Genomic DNA, 20,598 nt, shown 5'->3' on the forward strand with positions numbered 1-20,598 from the left:
AAATGCTACAGAGCTCCCACTCACTTTCTTGTAAACACAGGCTTCTCCATAAGTCTGTGTAAACCCAAACGCTTTGATCATCTCATCAAAGCGAATGTTCCAACTCCGAGATGCTTGCACCAGCCCATAGATTGAGCGCTGGAGCTTGCATACTTTGTTAGCATTCTTAGGATCGACAAAACCTTCCGGCTGCATCATATACAACTCTTCCTTAAGGAAGCCGTTAAGGAATGCCGTTTTGACGTCCATCTGCCATATCTCATAATCATAGTATGCGGCAATTGCTAACATGATTCGGACGGACTTCAGCTTCGCTACGGGTGAGAAAGTCTCATCGTAGTCAACCCCTTGAACTTGTCGATAACCCTTAGCGACAAGTCGAGCTTTGTAGATGGTCACATTACCATCTGCGTCCGTCTTCTTCTTAAAGATCCATTTGTTTTCTATGGCTCGCCGCTCATCGGGCAAGTCAGTCAAAGTCCATTCTTCGTTTTCATACATGGATCCTATCTCGGATTTCATGGCTTCTAGCCATTTGTCGGAATCCGGGCCCGCCATCGCTTCTTCATAGTTCGAAGGTTCACCATTGTCTAACAACATGATTTCCAGGACAGGGTTGCCGTACCACTCTGGTGCGGAACGTGTCCTTGTGGACCTACGAAGTTCAGTAGTAACTTGATCCGAAGCTTCATGATCATCATCATTAACTTCCTCCCCAGTCGGTGTAGGCACCACAGGAACATTTTCCCGCGCTGCGCTACTTTCCGGTTCGGAAGGGGTGACTATCACCTCATCAAGTTCCACTTTCCTCCCACTCAATTCTTTCGAGAGAAACTCCTTCTCCAGAAAGGACCCGTTCTTGGCAACGAAGATCTTGCCTTCGGATTTGAGGTAGAAGGTATACCCAATGGTTTCCTTAGGGTATCCTATGAAGATGCATTTTTCCGATTTGGGTTCGAGCTTTTCAGGTTGAAGTTTCTTGACATAAGCATCGCATCCCCAAACTTTTAGAAACGACAGCTTAGGTTTCTTCCCAAACCATAATTCATACGGTGTCGTCTCAACGGATTTCGATGGAGCCCTATTTAAAGTGAATGCGGCAGTCTCTAAAGCATAACCCCAAAATGAGAGCGGTAAATCAGTAAGAGACATCATAGATCGCACCATATCCAATAGAGTGCGATTACGACGTTCGGACACACCATTTCTCTGAGGTGTTCCAGGCGGCGTGAGTTGTGAAACTATTCCACATTTCCTTAAGTGTGCACCAAACTCGTGACTTAAATATTCTCCACCACGATCTGATCGTAGGAATTTTATTCTCCTGTCACGTTGATTCTCAACCTCACTCTGAAATTCTTTGAACTTTTCAAAGGTTTCAGACTTGTGTTTCATCAGGTAGACATATCCATATCTACTTAAATCACCAGTGAGAGTGAGAACATAACGATATCCTCCGCGAGCCTCAACACTCATTGGACCACACACATCGGTATGTATGATTTCCAATAAGTTGGTTGCTCGCTCCATTGTTCCGGAGAACGGAGTCTTGGTCATCTTACCCATGAGGCATGGTTCGCACGTGTCAAATGATTCGTAATCAAGAGACTCCAAAAGTCCATCTGCATGGAGCTTCTTCATGCGCTTAACACCAATGTGACCAAGGCGGCAGTGCCACAAGTATGTGGGACTATCGTTATCAACTTTACATATTTTGGTATTCACACTATGAACATGTGTAACATCACGTTCGAGATTCATCAAAAATAAACCATTGACCAGCGGGGCATGACCATAAAACATATCTCTCAAATAAATAGAACAACCATTATTCTCGGATTTAAATGAGTAGCCATCTCGAATTAAACGAGATCCAGATACAATGTTCATGCTCAAAGCTGGCACTAAATAACAATTATTGAGGTTTAAAACTAATCCCGTGGGTAGATGCAGAGGTAGCGTGCCGACGGCGATCACATCGACCTTGGAACCATTCCCGACGCGCATCGTCACCTCGTCCTTTGCCAGTCTCCGTTTATTCCGTAGTTCCTGTTTTGAGTTACAAATATGAGCAACCGCACCGGTATCAAATACCCAGGAACTACTACGAGTACTGGTAAGGTACACATCAATTACTTGTGTATCACATATACCTTGGGTGTTGCCGGCCTTCTTCTTGTCCGCTAAGTATTTGGGGCAGTTCCGCTTCCAGTGACCACTTCCCTTGCAATAAAAGCACTCAGTCTCGGGCTTGGGTCCATTCTTTGACTTCTTCCCAGTAATTGGTTTACCGGGCGCGGCAACTCCCTTGCCGTCCTTCTTGAAGTTCTTCTTACCCTTGCCCTTCTTGAACTTAGTGGTTTTATTCACCATCAACACTTGATGTTCTTTTCTGATCTCTACCTCAGCTGATTTCAGCATTGAATATACCTCAGGAAAGGTCTTTTCCATCCCCTGCATATTGAAGTTCATCACAAAGCTCTTGTAGCTTGGTGGAAGCGACTGGAGGATTCTGTCAATAACCGCGTCATCTGGGAGATTGACTCCCAGCTGAGACAAGCGGTTATGCAACCCAGACATTCTGAGTATGTGTTCACTAACAGAACTGTTCTCCTCCATTTTACAGCTGAAGAACTTGTCGGAGACATCATATCTCTCGACCCGGGCATGAGCTTGAAAAACCAGTTTCAGCTCCTCGAACATCTCGTATGCTCCATGTTTCTCAAAACGCTTTTGGAGACCCGGCTCTAAGCTGTAAAGCATGCCGCACTGAACGAGGGAGTAATCATCAGCACGTGATTGCCAAGTGTTCATAACGTCTTGGTTCTGCGGGATTGGTGCATCACCTAGCGGTGCTTCTAAGACATAATCTTTCTTGGCTACTATGAGGATGAGCCTCAGGTTCCGGACCCAGTCCGTATAGTTGCTGCCATCATCTTTCAGCTTGGTTTTCTCTAGGAACGCGTTGAAATTGAGGACAACGTTGGCCATTTGATCTACAATACATAGTGTAAAGATTTTAGACTAAGTTCATGATAATTGAGTTCATCTAATCAAATTATTTAATGAACTCCCACTCAGATAGACATCCCTCTAGTCATCTAAGTGAAACATGATCCGAATTCAACTAGGCCGTGTTCGATCATCACGTGAGACGGACTAGTCAAGATAGGTGAACATCTCTATGTTGATCGTATCTTCTATACGACTCATGCTCGACCTTTCGGTCCTCCGTGTTCCGAGGCCATGTCTGTACATGCTAGGCTCGTCAAGTCAACCTAAGTGTATTGCGTGTGTTCCGAGGCCATGTCTGTACATGCTAGGCTCGTCAACACCCGTTGTATCCGAACGTTAGAATCTATCACACCCGATCATCACGTGGTGCTTCGAAACAACGAACCTTCGCAACGGTGCACAGTTAGGGTGAACACTTTCTTGAAATTATTATATGGGATCATCTTACTTACTACCGTCGTTCTAAGCAAATAAGATGCAAAAACATGATAAACATCACATGCAATCAAATAGTGACATGATATGGCCAATATCATCATGCTCCTTTGATCTCCATCTTCGGGGCACCATGATCATCTTCGTCACCGGCATGACACCATGATCTCCATCATTGTGTCTTCATGAAGTCATCACGCCAACGATTACTTCTACTTCTATGGCTAACGCGTTTAGCAACAAAGTAAAGTAATTTACATGGCGTTATTCAATGACACGCAGGTCATACAAAATAATAAAGACAACTCCTATGGCTCCTGCCGGTTGTCATACTCATCGACATGCAAGTCGTGATTCCTATTACAAGAATATGATCAATCTCATACATCACATATATCATTCATCACATCTTCTGGCCATATCACATCACATAGCACTTGCTGCAAAAACAAGTTAGACGTCCTCTAATTGTTGTTGCAAGTTTTTACGTGGTTTGTAGGTTTCTAGCAAGAACGTTTCTTACCTACGTATGACCACAACGTGATTTGCCAATTTCTATTTACCCTTCATAAGGACCCTTTTCATCGAATCCGTTCCGACTAAAGTAGGAGAGACAGACACCCGCTAGCCACCTTATGCATCTAGTGCATGTCAGTCGGTGGAACCTGTCTCACGTAAGTGTACGTGTAAGCTCGGTCCGGGCCGCTTCATCCTACAATGCCGCCGAAACAAGAAAAGACTAGTAGCGGCAAGAAGAATTGGCAAACTCAACGCCCACAACTTCTTTGTGTTCTACTCGTGCATAGTAACTACGCATAGACCTGGCTCATGATGCCACTGTTGGGAATCGTAGCATAATTTAAAATTTTCCTACGCTCACCAAGATGCATCTATGGAGTCTACTAGCAACGAGGGGAAAGGAGTGCATCTACATACCCTTGTAGATCGCGAGCGGAAGCGTTCCAATGAACGTGGATGACGGAGTCGTACTCGCCGTGATCCAAATCACCGATGACCAAGTGCCGAACGTACGGCACCTCCGCGTTCAACACACGTACGGTGCAGCGACGTCTCCTCCTTCTTGATCCAGCAAGGGGGAAGGAGAGGTTGATGGAGATCCAACAGCACGACGGCGTGGTGGTGGATGTAGCGGGTCTCCGGCAGGGCTTCGCCGAGCTTCTGCGAGAGAGAGAGAGGTGTTGCAGGGGAAGAGGGAGGCGCCCAAGGCTGTAGGTTGCTGCCCTCCCCCCCTTTATATAGGCCCCCTGGGGGGGCGCCGGCCCAGGGAGATGGGATCTCCAAGGGGGGGCGGCGCCCAAAAGGGGGGGAAGGGGTGCCTTGCCCCCCAAGGCAAGGGGGAAGCTCCCCCCTAGGGTTCCCAACCCTAGGCGCATGGGGGAAGGCCCAAGGGGGGCGCCCCAGCCCACTAAGGGCTGGTTCCCTTCCACTTTCAGCCCACGGGGCCCTCCGGGATAGGTGGCCCCACCCGGTGGACCCCTGGGACCCTTCCGGTGGTCCCGGTACAATACCGGTAACCCCCGAAACTTTCCCGGTGGCCGAAACTTGACTTCCTATATATAATTCTTCACCTCCGGACCATTCTGGAACCTCTCGTGACGTCCGGGATCTCATCCGGGACTCCGAACAACTTTCGGGTTTCCGCATACATATATCTCTACAACCCTAGCGTCACCGAACCTTAAGTGTGTAGACCCTACGGGTTCGGAGACATGCAGACATGACCGAGACGCCTCTCCGGTCAATAACCAACAGCGGGATCTGGATACCCATGTTGGCTCCCACATGTTCCACGATGATCTCATCGGATGAACCACGGTGTCGAGGATTCAATCAATCCGTATGCAATTCCCTTTGTCAATCGGTATGTTACTTGCCCAAGATTCGATCGTCGGTATCCCAATACCTTGTTCAATCTCGTTACCGGCAAGTCTCTTTACTCGTACCGCAATGCATGATCCCATGACTAACGCCTTAGTCACATTGAGCTCATTATGATGATGCATTACCGAGTGGGCCCAGAGATACCTCTCCGTCACACGGAGTGACAAATCCCAGTCTCGATCCGTGCCAACCCAACAGACACTTTCGGAGATACCCGTAATGCACCTTTATAGTCACCCAGTTACGTTGTGACGTTTGGCACACCCAAAGCACTCCTACGGTATCCGGGAGTTGCACGATCTCATGGTCTAAGGAAAAGATACTTGACATTGGAAAAGCTCTAGCAAACGAAACTACACGATCTTTTATGCTATGCTTAGGATTGGGTCTTGTCCATCACATCATTCTCCTAATGATGTGATCCCGTTATCAATGACATCCAATGTCCATAGTCAGGAAACCATGACTATATGTTGATCAACGAGCTAGTCAACTAGAGGCTTACTAGGGACACGTTGTGGTCTATGTATTCACACATGTATTACGATTTCCGGACAATACAATTATAGCATGAATAATAGACAATTACCATGAACAAAGAAATATAATAATAACCATTTATTATTGCCTCTAGGGCATATTTCCAACAATTTCTTCACGAGCAGTGCTAGTTACTGGCTCAGTTCTTCAGGATCACCAAGGCTGCTGCCAGAGTCTTCATCTTCAGACTCAGAAACTGCCTTGGCCTTCAGTGCACGTGATCTGCCATAGCTCAAACCATAGAGGTCTCTCTTTTCAGCAAGCTGGAACTCATGAGTATTTAGCCTTTCCAGGATATCAGCGGGGTCAAGTGACTTGTAATCAGCACGTTCTTGTATCATCAATGCCAGAGTATCAAATGAGGAATCAAGCGATCTCAACAATTTCTTCACCACCTCATGGTCGGTGATGTCAGTGGCACCAAGCGCTTGAAGCTCATTTGAGATGTCAGTGAGGCGATCGAAGGTTTGTTGAACATTTTCATTGTCGAGTCTTTTGAAGCGGTTGAAGAGATTGCGAAGAACATCAACTCGAGAGTCACGCTGAGTTGAGACTCCTTCATTCACTTTGGACAGCCTATCCCAGATAAGCTTAGCAGTTTCCAAAGCACTCACTCTTCCATACTGTCCTTTGCTCAGATGGCCACATATGATATTCTTCGCTTGAGAATCGAGTTGCTTTGAATCTCTTCACATCGGTAGCGTTCAGTGAGGGTGAGACAGAGGGAACACCATTTTCCACAACATACCAGAGATCGTTATCAATTGCCTCAAGATGCATTCGCATCTTATTCTTCCAGTAGGGGTAGTCCGTCCCATCGAAGGTAGGACACCCAGCAGAGACCTTGATCATACCTGCGGTCGACATAACTAAAACTCCAGGTGGTTAAACCAAAATCACACAGAACAAGGGAGTACCTTGCTCTGATACCAATTGAAAGTGCGTTATATCGACTAGAGGGGGGTGAATAGGCGATTCTTATGAATTCATCACTGAGGAATTTGCCAGTGAGGAAATTCCTTAGCGAAGAACTACTTGCAGTGGAATAAGTACTCAAAAGTATGCATAGCAGAACACAAGCATGGTCATCATGATGAAATGAAGACAAGCATAGAGTACAGAAAGCGTAAACACAGGATAACACAGGATGAAGACAAACAGACTGAAGAAATTGAGAAAGTCTTCAGTCAAAGTCTTCAAACACAGATATGACAAGCACACAACACAGTTATGAGGAAATGAAAGAGTTGAGGAAATAGAACCAGTTGGCTTGGTGAAGACAATGATTTGGTAGACCAGTTCCAACTGCTGTCTCAATTGTACATCTAGTTGGAGCGGCTAGGTATTTAAACCTGAGGGCACACAGTCCCGGACACACAGTCCTCACCGTATTCTCCTTGAGCTAAGGTCACACAGACCTCGCCCAATCACTCGTGGTAAGTCTTCAGGTGACTTCCGAACCTTCACAAACTCGGTCACTCGGTGATCCACAATTCCTCTTGGATGCTCTAGACCATGACGCCTAACCGTCTGGAAGAAGCACAGTCTTCAAAGGTAACAAGCGTCGGATCCACGCAGGATCAATCTCTTTAGTGATGCTCAATCACTTTGGGTTTGTAGGTGTTTGGGTTTGGGTTTTCCTCACTTGATGATTTTCGCTCAAAGTCCTCGGAGGATGGGATGCTCTCAAATGACAAGTGTCAATTTCTCTCGAAGCAGCCAACCAGCTAGTGGTTGTAGGGGGCGGCTATTTATAGCCTAGGGAGCAGCCCAACATGATAAGACATAAATGCCCTTCAATGATATAACCGTTACGTGGGTAGATATTTTGGGACAGCTGGCGCATAGCACAACAATAGTCGGAAATTTGAGTATCAAATTCCTCAGGGCTATCATGTTCCTCACTGTGTAGGCAATCCGCACTGGCGAAGTCCTAACTCCTTATTCAGAACAAATGCCTCAGAGACCAGAAGAACTTCGTCTCTGTCACTGAAGAATATGACTAAACTGTATGAGATTTCCAATGGCTTCACTCGAAGGGATTGGTAGGTGTAGGATTTTGAGTTGAGCATCACATGGAAAATTTTCCTTAGTATTTCCTCGACCCCCTTTAATAGTACGGTGTTTCCTATGACTCAAGAAAGAGAAAATGAAACTACAAAAACAAAAGTCTTCACGCTTCATGTTCCTCAAATGAATACCAAGTCTTCAAGGTCACACCAATTTCTTCACTTTCAAAGTCTTCAGAAAGTCTTCAGAAATCCAAAGTCTTCAGTTGAAGAACTTCATTTTTAGGGGTCGACTTTCTCTGTAAATATCAAACTCCTCATAGACTTATAGACCTGTGTACACTCATAAACACATTAGTCCCTTAACCTATAAGTCTTCAATACACCAAAATCACTAAGGGGCACTAGATGCACTTATAGGTATGAGGATACCAACGATCGAATCTCGGGCAAGTAACATACCGATGACAACGGGAATAACTTATGTTGTTATTGCGGTTTGACCGATAAAGATCTCCGTAGAATATGTAGGAACCAGTATGAGCATCAAGGTTTCGCTATTGGTTATTAACCGGAGATGTGTCTCGGTCATGTCTACATAGTTCTCGAACCGTAGGGTCCGCACACTTAATGTTCGATGACGATTTGTATTATGAGTTATGTGTTTTGGTGACCAAAGATTGTTCGGAGTCCCGCACGAGATCACAGACATGACGAGGAGTCTCGAAATGGTCAAGAGTTAAATATTGATATATTGGATGATAGTATTTGGACACCGGAATGGTTTCGGGACGTTTCGGATATTTATCGGAGTACCGAGGGGTTATCGGAACCCCCCAGGGAAGTAATGGGCCAACATGGGCCATAGGGGAGAGAGAGGAGAGCCCAGAGGGGGTGGCGCGCGCCCCCCATGGACTCTCCGAATTGGACAAGGGGAAGGGGGCCTCTCCCTCTCCTTCCCTCTTTCCCCCTCCATGAGAAGGAAAAAAGGGGGCGAATCCTACTAGGAGTGGTGTCCTAGTAGGACTCCCCCCCCTTGGCGCACCCCTTGATGGCCGGCCTCCTCCTCCCCTCCTTTATATACGGGGGCAGGGGCACCCCGAGGCACAACAGTTGTTCTCTTGGCCATGTGTGGTGCCCCCTGCACGGTTTACTCTTCCGGTCATAGCGTGTAGTGCTTAGGCGAAGCCCTGCGCGAATCACATCACCATCACCATCACCACGCCGTCGTGCTGACGAAACTCTCCCTCGACCCTCTGCTGGATCAAGAGTTCGAGGGACGTCATCGAGCTAAACATGTGCTCAACTCGGAGGTGTCGTACGTTCCGTACTAGATCGGTTAGATCATGAAGCCGTTCGACTACATCAACCGCGTTGACCTCACGCTTCCGCTTTCGGTCTACGAGGGTACGTGGACACACTCTCCCCCTCTCGTTGCTATGCATCTCCTAGATAGATCTTGCGTGATCGTAGGAATTTTTCTGAAATTGCATGCTACGTTCCCCAACAGTGGTATCCGAGCCAGGTCTATGCGTAGATGATATGCACGAGTAGAACACAAAGAGTTGTGGGCAGTAATAGTCATACTGCGTACCACCAACGTCTTATTTTGATTCGGCGGTATTGTTGGATGAAGCGGCCTAGACCAACCTTACATGACCACGTTCATGAGATCGGTTCCACTCACAGACATGCAACTGGTTTTGCATAAAGGTGGTTGGCGGGTGTCTGTTTCTCCAACTTTAGTTGAATCGAATTTGACTAGGGCCGGTCCTTGTTGAAGGTTAAAACAGCACACTTGAGGAAAAATTGTTGTGGTTTTGATGTGTAGGTAAGAACGGTTCTTGCTAGAAGCCCGTAGCAGCCATGTAAAACTTGCAACTTCAATGTGGAGGACGTCTAACTTGTTTTTGCAGGGCATGTTGTGATGTGATATGGTCAAGGCATGATGTGATATAAGTTATTGTATGAGATGATCATGTTTTGTAAAAGTTATCGGCAACTGGCAGGAGCCTTATGGTTGTCGCTTTATTGTATGAAATGCAGTCGCCATGTAATTGATTTATTTTATCACTATGCGGTAGCGATAGTTGTAGAAGCAATAGTTGTCGAGACAACAACGACGCTACGATGGATATCAAGGTGTCAAGCCGGTGACTATGGAGATCATGACTGTGGTTTGGAGATGGAGATCAAAGGCACAATATGATGATGGCCATATCATGTCACATATTTTGATTGCATGTGATGTTTATCTTTTATGCATCTTATTTTGCTTAGTACGACAGTAGCATTATAAGATGACCCCTCACTAAATTTCAAGGTATAAGTGTTCTCCCTGAGTATGCACCATTGCGACAGTTCATCGTGCCGAGACACCACGTGATGATCGGGTGTGATAGGCTCTACGTTCACATACAATGGGTGCAAGACAGTTTTGCACGTGCAAAATACTCGGCTTAAACTTGACGAGCCTAGCATATGCAGATATGGCCTCGGAACACTGAGACCGAAAGGTCGAACGTGAATCATATAGTAGATATGATCAGCATAGAGATGTTCACCATTGAAAACTACTCCATATCTCACGTGATGATCGGACATGGTTTAGTTGATATGGATCACGTAATCATTTAGATGACTAGAGGGATGTCTATCTAAGTGGGAGGTCTTAAGTAATATGATTAATTGAACTTTAATTTATTATGAACTTAGTCCTGATAGTTTTTGCATATCTATGTTGTTATAGATCAATGGCCCGTGCTACCGTTCCCTTGAGTTTTAATGCGTTCCTTGAGAAAGCTAAGTTGAAAGATGATGGTAGCAACCACACGGACTGGGTCCGTAACTTGAGGATTATCCTCATTGCTGCATAGAAGAATTACTTCCAGGAAGCATCGCTAGGTGCAAGGCCTACTGCAAGAGCAACTCCGAACGTTATGAACGTCTGGAAAGCTAAAGGTGATGACTACTCGATAGTTCAGTGTGCCATGCTTTACGGCTTAGAATCGGGACTTCAAAGACATTTTGAATGTCATGGAGCATATGAGATGTTCCAGGAGTTGAAGTTAATATTTTAAGCAAATGCCCGAGTTGAGAGATATGAAGTATCCAACAAGTTCTATAGCTGCAAGATGGAGGAGAATTGTTCTGTCAGTGAACACATACTCAGAATGCCTAGGTACTATAACCACTTGACTCAGTTGGGAGTTAATCTTCCTGATGATAGTGTCATTGACAGAGTTCTTCATCACTACCACCAAGCTATAAAGGCTTCATGATGAACTATAATATGCAAGGGATGGAAAAGACAATTCCCGAGCTCTTCGCAATGCTAAAGGCTGCGGAGGTAGGAATCAAGAAGGAGCATCAAGTGTTGATGGTTAACAAGACCACTAGTTTCAAGAAAAAGGGCAAAGGGAAGAAGGGGAACTTCGAGAAGAATAGCAAGCAAGTTGCTGCTCCCGAGAAGAAGCCCAAGTCTGGACCAAAGCCTGCAACTGGGTGCTTCTACTGCAAAGGGACTGGTCACTAGAAGCGGAACTGCCCCAAGTATTTGGCGGATAAGAAGGATGGCAAAGTGAAAGGTATATTTGATATACATGTTATTGATGTGTACCTTACTAATGCTCGTAGTAGAGCCTGCGTATTTGATACTGGTTCTGTTGCTCATATTTGCAACTCGAAATAGGGGCTACAAATTAAATGAGGATTGGCTAAGGACGAGGTGACGATGCGCGTCAGAAATGGTTCCAAGGTCGACATGATCGCCGTCGGCACGCTACCTCTACATCTACCCTCGGGATTAGTTTTAGACCTGAATAATTGTTATTTGGTGCTAGTGTTGAGCATGAACATTATATCTGGATCTTGTTTCATGCGAGACAGTTATTCATTTAAATCAGAGAATAATGGTTGTTCTATTTATATGAGTAATATATTTTATGGTCATGCACTTTTGATGAGTGGTCTATTTTTGTTGAATCTCGATCGTAGTGATACATTCATAATATTAAAGCCAAAAGATGCAAAGTTAATAATGATAGTGCAACTTATTTGTGGCACTGCCGTTTAGATCATATTGGTGTAAAGCGCATCAAGAAACTCCATGCTAATGGGCTTCTAGAATCACTTGATGCTTGCGAACCATGCCTCATGGGCAAGATGACTAAGACTCCGTTCTCCGGAACAATGGAGTGACCCACTGACTTATTGGAAATAATACATACTGATGTATGCAGTCCGATCAGTGTTGAGGCTCGCGGCGGATATCGTTATTTTCTGACCTTCACAGATGATTTGGCATATATGGGTATATCAACTTAATGAAACACAAGTCTGAAACATTCGAAAAGTTCAAAGAATTTCAGAGTGAAGTGGAAAATCATCATAACAAGAAAATAAAGTTTCTATGATCTGATCGCGGAGGCGAATATTGAGTTATGAGTTTGGTCTTCATTTAAAACAATGTGGAATAGTTTTGCAACTCACGCCACCTGGAACACCACAGAATAATGGTGTGTCCGAACGTCGTAACCATACTTTATTAGATATGGTGCGATCTATGATGTCTCTTACCGATTTACCACTATCATTTTGGGGTTATGCTTTAGAGACGGCTGCATTCACATTAAATAGGGCACCGTCTAAATCCGTTGAGACGACACCATATGAACTGTGGTTTGGCAAGAAACCTAAGTTGTCGTTTCTTAAAGTTTGGGGTTGTGATGCTTATGTGAAAAAGCTCCAGCCTAATAAGCTCGAAACCAAATCGGAGAAATGTGTCTTCATAGGATACCCAAAAGAAACTGTTGGGTAGACCTTCTATCACAGATCCGGAGGCAAGATAATTGTTGCTAAAAATGGATCCTTTCTAGAGAAGGAGTTTCTCTCAAAAGAAGTGAGTGGGAGGAAAGTAGAACTTGATGAGGTAGTTGTACCTTCTCTCGAATTTGAAAGTAGTTCATCACAGAAATCAGTTCCAGTGATGCCTACACCAATTAGTGAGGAAGTTAATGATGATCATCATGAAATTTTCAGATCAGGTTACTACCAAACCTCGTAGGTCAACCAGAATACGTTCCGCACCAGAGTGGTACGATAATCCTATTCTGGAAGTCATGTTACTAGACCATGACGAATCTACGAACTATGAGGAAGCGATGATGAGCCCAGATTCCGTGAAATGGCTTGAGGCCATGAAATCTGAGATGGGATCCATGTATGAGAACAAAGTGTGGACTTTTGTTGACTTCCTGATGATCGGCAAGCCATATGGATCTTCAAGAAGAAGACTGGCGCTGACGGTAATGTTACTGTCTACAAAGCATGACTTGTTGTGAAAGGTTTTTGACAAGTTCAAGGAGTTGACTACGATGAGACCTTATCACCCGTAGCGATGCTTAAGTCTGTCCGAATCATGTTAGCAATTGCCGCATTTTATGATTATGAAATTTGGCAAATGGATGTCAAAACTGCATTCCTTAATGGATTTGTTAAAGAAGAGTTGTATATGATGCAACCAAAAGGTTTTGTCGATCCTAAAGGTGCTAACAAAGTGTGCAAGCTCCAGCGATCCATTTATGGACTCGTGCAAGCATCTCGGAGTTGGAATATACGCTTTGATAGTGTGATTAAAGCATTGGATTTTATACAGACTTTTGGAGAAGCCTGTATTTACAAGAAAGTGAGTGGGAGCTCTGTAGCATTTCTAATATTATATATGGATGACATATTGTTGATTGGAAATAATACTGAATTTCTGGATGGCATAAAAGGATACTTGAATAAGAATTTTTCAATGAAAGACCTTGGTGAAGCTGCTTATATATTGGGCATCAAGATCTATAGAGATAGATCAAGACGCTTAATTGGACTTTCACAAAGCACATGCCTTGATAAAGTTTTGAAGAAGTTCAAAATGGATTAGGTAAAGAAAGGGTTCTTGCCTGTGTTACAAGGTGTGAAGTTGAGTCAGACTCAATGCCCGACCACTGCAGAAGATAGAGAGAAAATGAAAGTCATTCGCAATGCCTCAGCCATAGGTTCTATCATGTAAGCAATGTTGTGTACCAGACGTGATGTGTGCCTTGATATTAGTTTAGCAGGGAGGTAGCAAAGTAATCCAGGAGTGGATCACTGGACAACGGTCAAGAATACCCTGAAATACCTGAAAAGGACTAAGGATATGTTTCTCGTTTATGGAGGTGACAAAGAGCTTGTCGTAAATGGTTACGTCGATACAAGCTTTGACACTGATCCGGATGACTCTAAGTCGCAAACCGGATATGGATTTATATTGAATGGTGGAGCTGTCAGTTGGTGCAGTTCCAAGCAGAGCGTCGTGGCGGGGTCTATGTGTGAAGCGGAGTACATAGCTGCTTCGGAAGCAGCAAATGAAGGAGTCTTGATGAAGGACTTGATATTCGGTCTAGGTGTAATACCTAGTGCATCGGGTCCAATGAAAATCTTTCGTGACAATACTGGAGCAATTGCCTTAGCGAAGGAATCCAGATTTCACAAGAGAACCAAACACATCAAGAGACGCTTCAACTCCATCCGCGGTCAAGTCAAGGAAGGAGACATAGAGATTTGCAAAATACATACGGATCTGAATGTTGCAGACCTGTTGACTAAGCCTCTTCCACGAGCAAAACATGATCAACACCAAGACTCCATGGGTGTTAGAATCATTACTATGTAATGTAGATTATTGACTCCAGTGCAAGTGGGAGACTGAAGGAAATATTGAAGGAAATATGCCCTAGAGGCAATAATAAAGTTGTTATTTATATTTCCATATATCATGATAAATGTTTATTATTCATGCTAGAATTGTATTAACTGGAAACTTAGTACATGTGTGAATACATAGACAAACAGAGTGTCACTAGTAGGCCTCTACTTGACTAGCTCGTTGAATCAAAGATGGTTAAGTTTTCTAGCCATACACATGAGTTGTCATTTGATTAACGGGATCACATCATTAGAGAATGATGTGATTGACTTGACCCAATCCGTTAGCTTAGCACTTGATCGTTTAGTATGTTGCTATTGCTTTCTTCATGACTTATACATGTTCCTATGACTATGAGATTATGAAACTCCCGAATACCGGAGGAACACTTAGTGTGCTACCAAACGTCACAACGTATCTGGGTGATTATAAAGGTGCTCTACAGGTGTCTCCGATGGTACTTGTTGAGTTGGCATAGATCGAGATTAGGATTTGTCGCTCCAATTGTCGGAGAGGTATCTCTGGGCCCTCTCGGTAATGCACATCACTATAAGCCTTGCAAGCAATGTGACTAATGAGTTAGTCGGTATTATGAATTTATGTGTTTTGATGTACCGAAGATAGTTCGGAGTCCCGGATGTGATCACGGACATGACGAGGAGTCCCGAAATGGTCGAGATATAAAGATTGATATATTGGATGACTATATTCGGATACCAGATGAGTTTCGGGGGTCACCGGATAATTAACGGAGTGCCGGGGGGTTATCGGAACCCCCGGGGGGAATAATGGGGCAACATGGGCCACGTGAGAGAGAGGAGGGGGCCATAGGGCTGGCCGCCCCCACTTGGGAGTCTGAATTGGACAAGGAGGGGGGGGGGGCGGCGCCCCTCTTTCCCTCTCTCTCCTTCCTTCCCCCTTCCTCCTCCTAGTTGGACTAGGAAAAAGGGGAGTCCTACTCCTACTAGGAGGAGGACTCCTCCCCTCCTTGGCATGCCCCAAGGGCTGGCCAGCCTCCCCCCTTGCTCCTTTATATACGGGGGCAGGGGGCACCCTAGAACACAACAACAGACATTGTCTTAGCCGTGTGCGGTGCCCCCCTCCACCATAATCCACCTCGGTCATATCGTTGCAGTGCTTAGGCGAAGCCCTGCGCCGGTAGCTTCATCATCACTGTCATCACGCCGTCGTGCTGACGAAGCTCTCACTCGACAAACACCTGGATCGAGAGTTCGTGGGACGTCACCGAGATGAACGTGTGCAGATCGCGGAGGTGCCATACTTTCGGTACTAGGATCGGTCGGATCGTGAAGACGTACGTCTACATCAACCGCGTTGTCATAACGCTTCCGCTTTTGGTCTACGAGGGTACGTAGACAACACTCTCCCCTCTCGTTGCTATGCATCACGATGATCTTGCGTGTGCGTAGGAATCTTTTTGGAATTACTACGTTACCCAACAGTGGCATCCGAGCCAGGTTTATGCGTAGATGTTATATGCACGAGTAGAACACAAGTGAGTTGTGGGCGATAACAGTCATACTGCTTACCAGCATGTCATACTTTGATTCAGCGGTATTGTTGGATGAAGCGGCCCGGACCGACATTACGAGTACGCTTACGCAAGACTGGTTCTACCGACGTGCTTCGCACACAGGTGGCTGGCGGGTGTCAGTTTCTCCAACTTTAGTTGAATCGAGTGTGGCTACGCCCGGTCCTTGTTGAAGGTTAAAACAGCACATACTTGACGAAAAATCGTTGTGGTTTTGATGCGTAGGTACGAACGGTTCTTGCTCAGCCCATAGCAGCCACGTAAAACTTGCAACAATAAAGTAGAGGATGTCTAACTTGTTTTTGCAGGGCATATTGTGATGTGATATGGTCAAAGACATGAAGCTAAATTTTATTGTATGAGATGATCATGTTTTGTAACAGAGTTATCGGCAACTGACAGGAGCCATATGGTTGTCGCTTTATTGTATGTAATGCAATCGCCATGTAATTGCTTTACTTTATCACTAAGCGGTAGCGATAGTTGTAGAAGCAATAGTTGGCGAGACGACAACGATGCTACGATGGAGATCAAGGTGTCATGCTGGTGACGATGGTGATCCTGACGGTGCTTTGGAGATGGAGATCAAAGGCACAAGATGATGATGGCCATATCATATCACTTATATTGATTGCATGTGATGTTTATCCTTTATGCATCTTATTTTGCTTAGTTCGACGGTAGCATTATAAGATGATCTCTCACTAAATTTCAAGGTACAAGTGTTCTCCCTGAGTATGCGCCTTTGCGAAAGTTCGTCATGCCGAGACACCACGTGATGATCGGTGTGATAAGCTCTACGTTCACATACAACGGGTGCAAGCCAGTTTTGCACACGCAGAATACTCAGGTTAAACTTGACGAGCCTAGCATATGCAGATATGGCCTCCGCAGGATTGACGAGCCTAGCATATGCATACTCGGGTTACTTGCAACTGCCGGTGTTTTCCAGTAGCACCGAGCCTATAGTTGCCGATGATTGGGTACGCCGTATTGGAAGGGAGTTGACCACCGCGGGATTCACAGATGCTGAGAAGGTGCGTTTTGCCGCACATCAATTGGATGGACCAGCAGCCTCATGGTGGGAAAATTATACGGCCACTTTCCCCATAGCCAACGTCAGTTGGGATCAGTTTCAGCAAGCTTTTCGCACAGCCCATGTCTCAACTGGAGCTATGAACATGAAGAAGCGTGAGTTTCGCAACTTATGCCAGGGGAACCGTACTGTGGCTCAGTACGTGGATGAGTTTAGCAAGTTATCTCGCTATGCCCCTGATGATGTGGCCACAGATGCCACGAAACAGGAGAAGTTTATGGAAGGGCTGAATGATGAGATGAGCATGCAGTTGATGGTGGCAACATTCAACAACTACTAGGAGTTGGTAGATAAGGCTCTTATGATTGAAGGGAAGCAGTAGCAAATTGAGAGCCGTAAGAGGAAGTATGGGCAAGGGAGGTATAATTCAGGAGCTCAGCAGAAACCTCGCCTAACCCCGAACTCGGGAGGACTTGTTCGTAACCTTGGAGGTCATAACCACACCGGAGGAAGTTCGCATAACCACAATGGTTCTAAGAATGGGACTGGGAATGGAACAAGCAACAATCAGAACCGCTCCAATCCAGCCACACCCGCCAAGATAGATCTAAGTCACATTACTTGCTTTAAGTGCGGGAAGACTGGACACAATGCCACGGAGTGCCCTGAAGCAAAGAATGGAAACGGCAATGGGAGCGCTGGGAAGAAGCCCAATCCATTCAAAAAAGGACAAGTGAATCACGTTAACATGGAGGAGGTTGAAGAGCAGCCAGACGCGATTATAGGTAAGTTTTTGGTTAAGTCTTTCACCGCCCTTGTTCTTTTTGATAATGGTGCATCGCATTCATACATATCAAGGGGATTCGTGGATAAGTTTAAACTACCAACCCAAACCCTTAGGACCCCTCTGTTAGTGAGTTCACCTGGAGCAGAGTATATGGCTAGTCGATGGTGCGACCAGATACCCCTAACCATTGGTAGCCATGTTTTCCCGTCAGACCTAATAATTTTGGAGTCATAAGGATTGGATGTGATATTAGGCATGGACTGGATGTCAAAGTATGGAGGAAGCATTGACTGTGCTAGTAAGTCGATTTATCTCACCACCCCAGAGGGAAAAAGGATTAAGTATGTATCTAGGCATGCGCCTAGGAGGAGCCACGTAAATACCCTCACGAGAGTTGTTCAGGAGGAAGTGCCTATAGTGAAGGATTACCCGGATGTTTTTCCAGAGGAGTTACCAGGCATGCACCGGATCGAGACATCGAGTTTTTGATAGAGCTATTGCCAGGTACAGGGCCAATATCAAAGAGACCCTATCGGATGCCCGCAAATGATCTGGAGGATATTAAGAAGCAGATCAAGGAGTTATTGGAGAAAGGTTACATTCGACGGAGTTCATCACCACGGGGAGCCCCAGTGCTTTTGGTTGAGAAGAAGGATAAGTCTCTAAGAATGGTTGTTGATTATCGTGCGTTAAATGAAGTGACGATCAAGAACAAATACCCATTGCCGATGATCAATGATTTGTTTGACCAACCGCAAGGAGCTAAGGTGTTTTCAAAGGTCGATCTGCGATCAGGATATCACCAACTGAAGATTCGAGAGAAGGATATACCGAAGACAACATTCACCACACGGTACGGGTTGTATGAGTATACGGTCATGTCATTTGGACCGACTAACGCCCCTGCCTACTTCATGAGCATGATGAACAAAGTGTTCATGGAATATTTGGATAAGTTTGTTGTGGTGTTCATTGATAATATAATGGTATACTCGAAGAATGAGGAGGAGCACGAAGAGCATTTGCGTTTAGTTCTCGAGAAACTCAGGGAACACCAGTTGTATGCCAAGTTCAGCAAATGCGAGTTTTGGTTGAAGGAAGTCGGATTCCTTGGACATGTTATATCAGGAGAAGGTATAGCGGTAGACCGCACCAAGGTTCAGTCAGTCACTGAATGGTTGGCACCCACTTCAGTTAGCGAGATCCGCAGTTTCCTTGGACTCGCGGGATACTATCGAAGATTCATTGAGAATTTTCCAAGATTGCAAAGCCAATGATGGAGTTATTGAAGAAGGATACCAAATTTAAATGGACGGAAGAATGTGAGGCAAGCTTTCAGGAGTTAAAGAAACGTTTGACTACAGCCCCAGTGCTGATTCTACCAGATATACGCAAGGATTTCCAAGTGTATTGCGACGCCTCTCGCCTAGGACTTGGAAGTGTGCTTATGCAGGACGGAAGAGTTGTTTCGTATGCCTCATGACAACTAAAACCGCACGAATTGAATTATGCCACGCATGATTTGGAGTTAGCAGCAGTAGTGCATGCGCTCAAGACTTGGAGACATTACCTTATTGGAAACCGTTGTGATGTGTACACGGATCATAAGAGTTTGAAGTACATTTTCACAGAAGGAGCTGAACCTTAGGCAGAGGAGATGGTTGGAGCTCATAAAGGATTATGACATGAAGCTGCACTATCATCCAGGCAAGGCCAATGTCGTAGCAGACGCTTTGAGTCGGAAGAGTTATGCTAACACCCTAGTGAGCACGGGATTGCCAAAGGAGTTAGCAGAGGATCTCAGGGAACTTTGATTGGTGATTGTTCCTAGAGGTTTTGTTGCAACAATGGAGGTTCAGTCTACATTGTTAGGAAATATTCGAGAAGCTCAGAAGGATGACAAAGAGATTGCCGAGATAAAAGAGAGAATGAGCAAGGGAAAGGCCAAAGGTTTTCGTGAGGATGAGCACGACACCTTATGGTTTGAGGACCGTGTTTATGTGCCCAATAACACAGAGATCAGGAAGTTAATACTTCAGCAGGCTCATGACTCACCATACTCGATACACCCCGAAAACACCAAGATGTATTTGGATTTGAAGGAACATTTCTGGTGGACTGGTATGAAGAAGGATATTGCCGAGTATGTAGCCGTATGTGATGTATGTCAGAGAGTGAAGGCAGAACATCAAAGGCCAGCAGGATTGTTACAGCCTATGCCGATACCCGAATGGAAGTGGGATAAACTTGGCATGGATTTTATCACCGGATTGCCTAGGACCAAATCAGGATATGATTCTATATGGGTAGTAGTTGATCGCTTGACCAAAGTAGCTCACTTTATCCCAGTGAAAACAACCTATACAAGTGCGAAGTTGGCCAAGATATACATGACCAGGATCGTATGTCTGCATGGAGTTCCGAGGACCATCGTATCAGATAGAGGAACACACTTTACATCAAAGTTTTGTCATCAACTACACCAGACTTTGGGAACGAGATTGGAGTTCAGTACAACATTTCACCCGCAGACGGATGGACAGACCGAGAGAGTCAACCAGATTCTGGAGGACATGTTGAGGGCTT

This window comes from Triticum aestivum, chromosome 1D (assembly GCF_018294505.1).
Source record: "Triticum aestivum cultivar Chinese Spring chromosome 1D, IWGSC CS RefSeq v2.1, whole genome shotgun sequence".
Lineage (NCBI taxonomy): Eukaryota > Viridiplantae > Streptophyta > Magnoliopsida > Poales > Poaceae > Triticum > Triticum aestivum.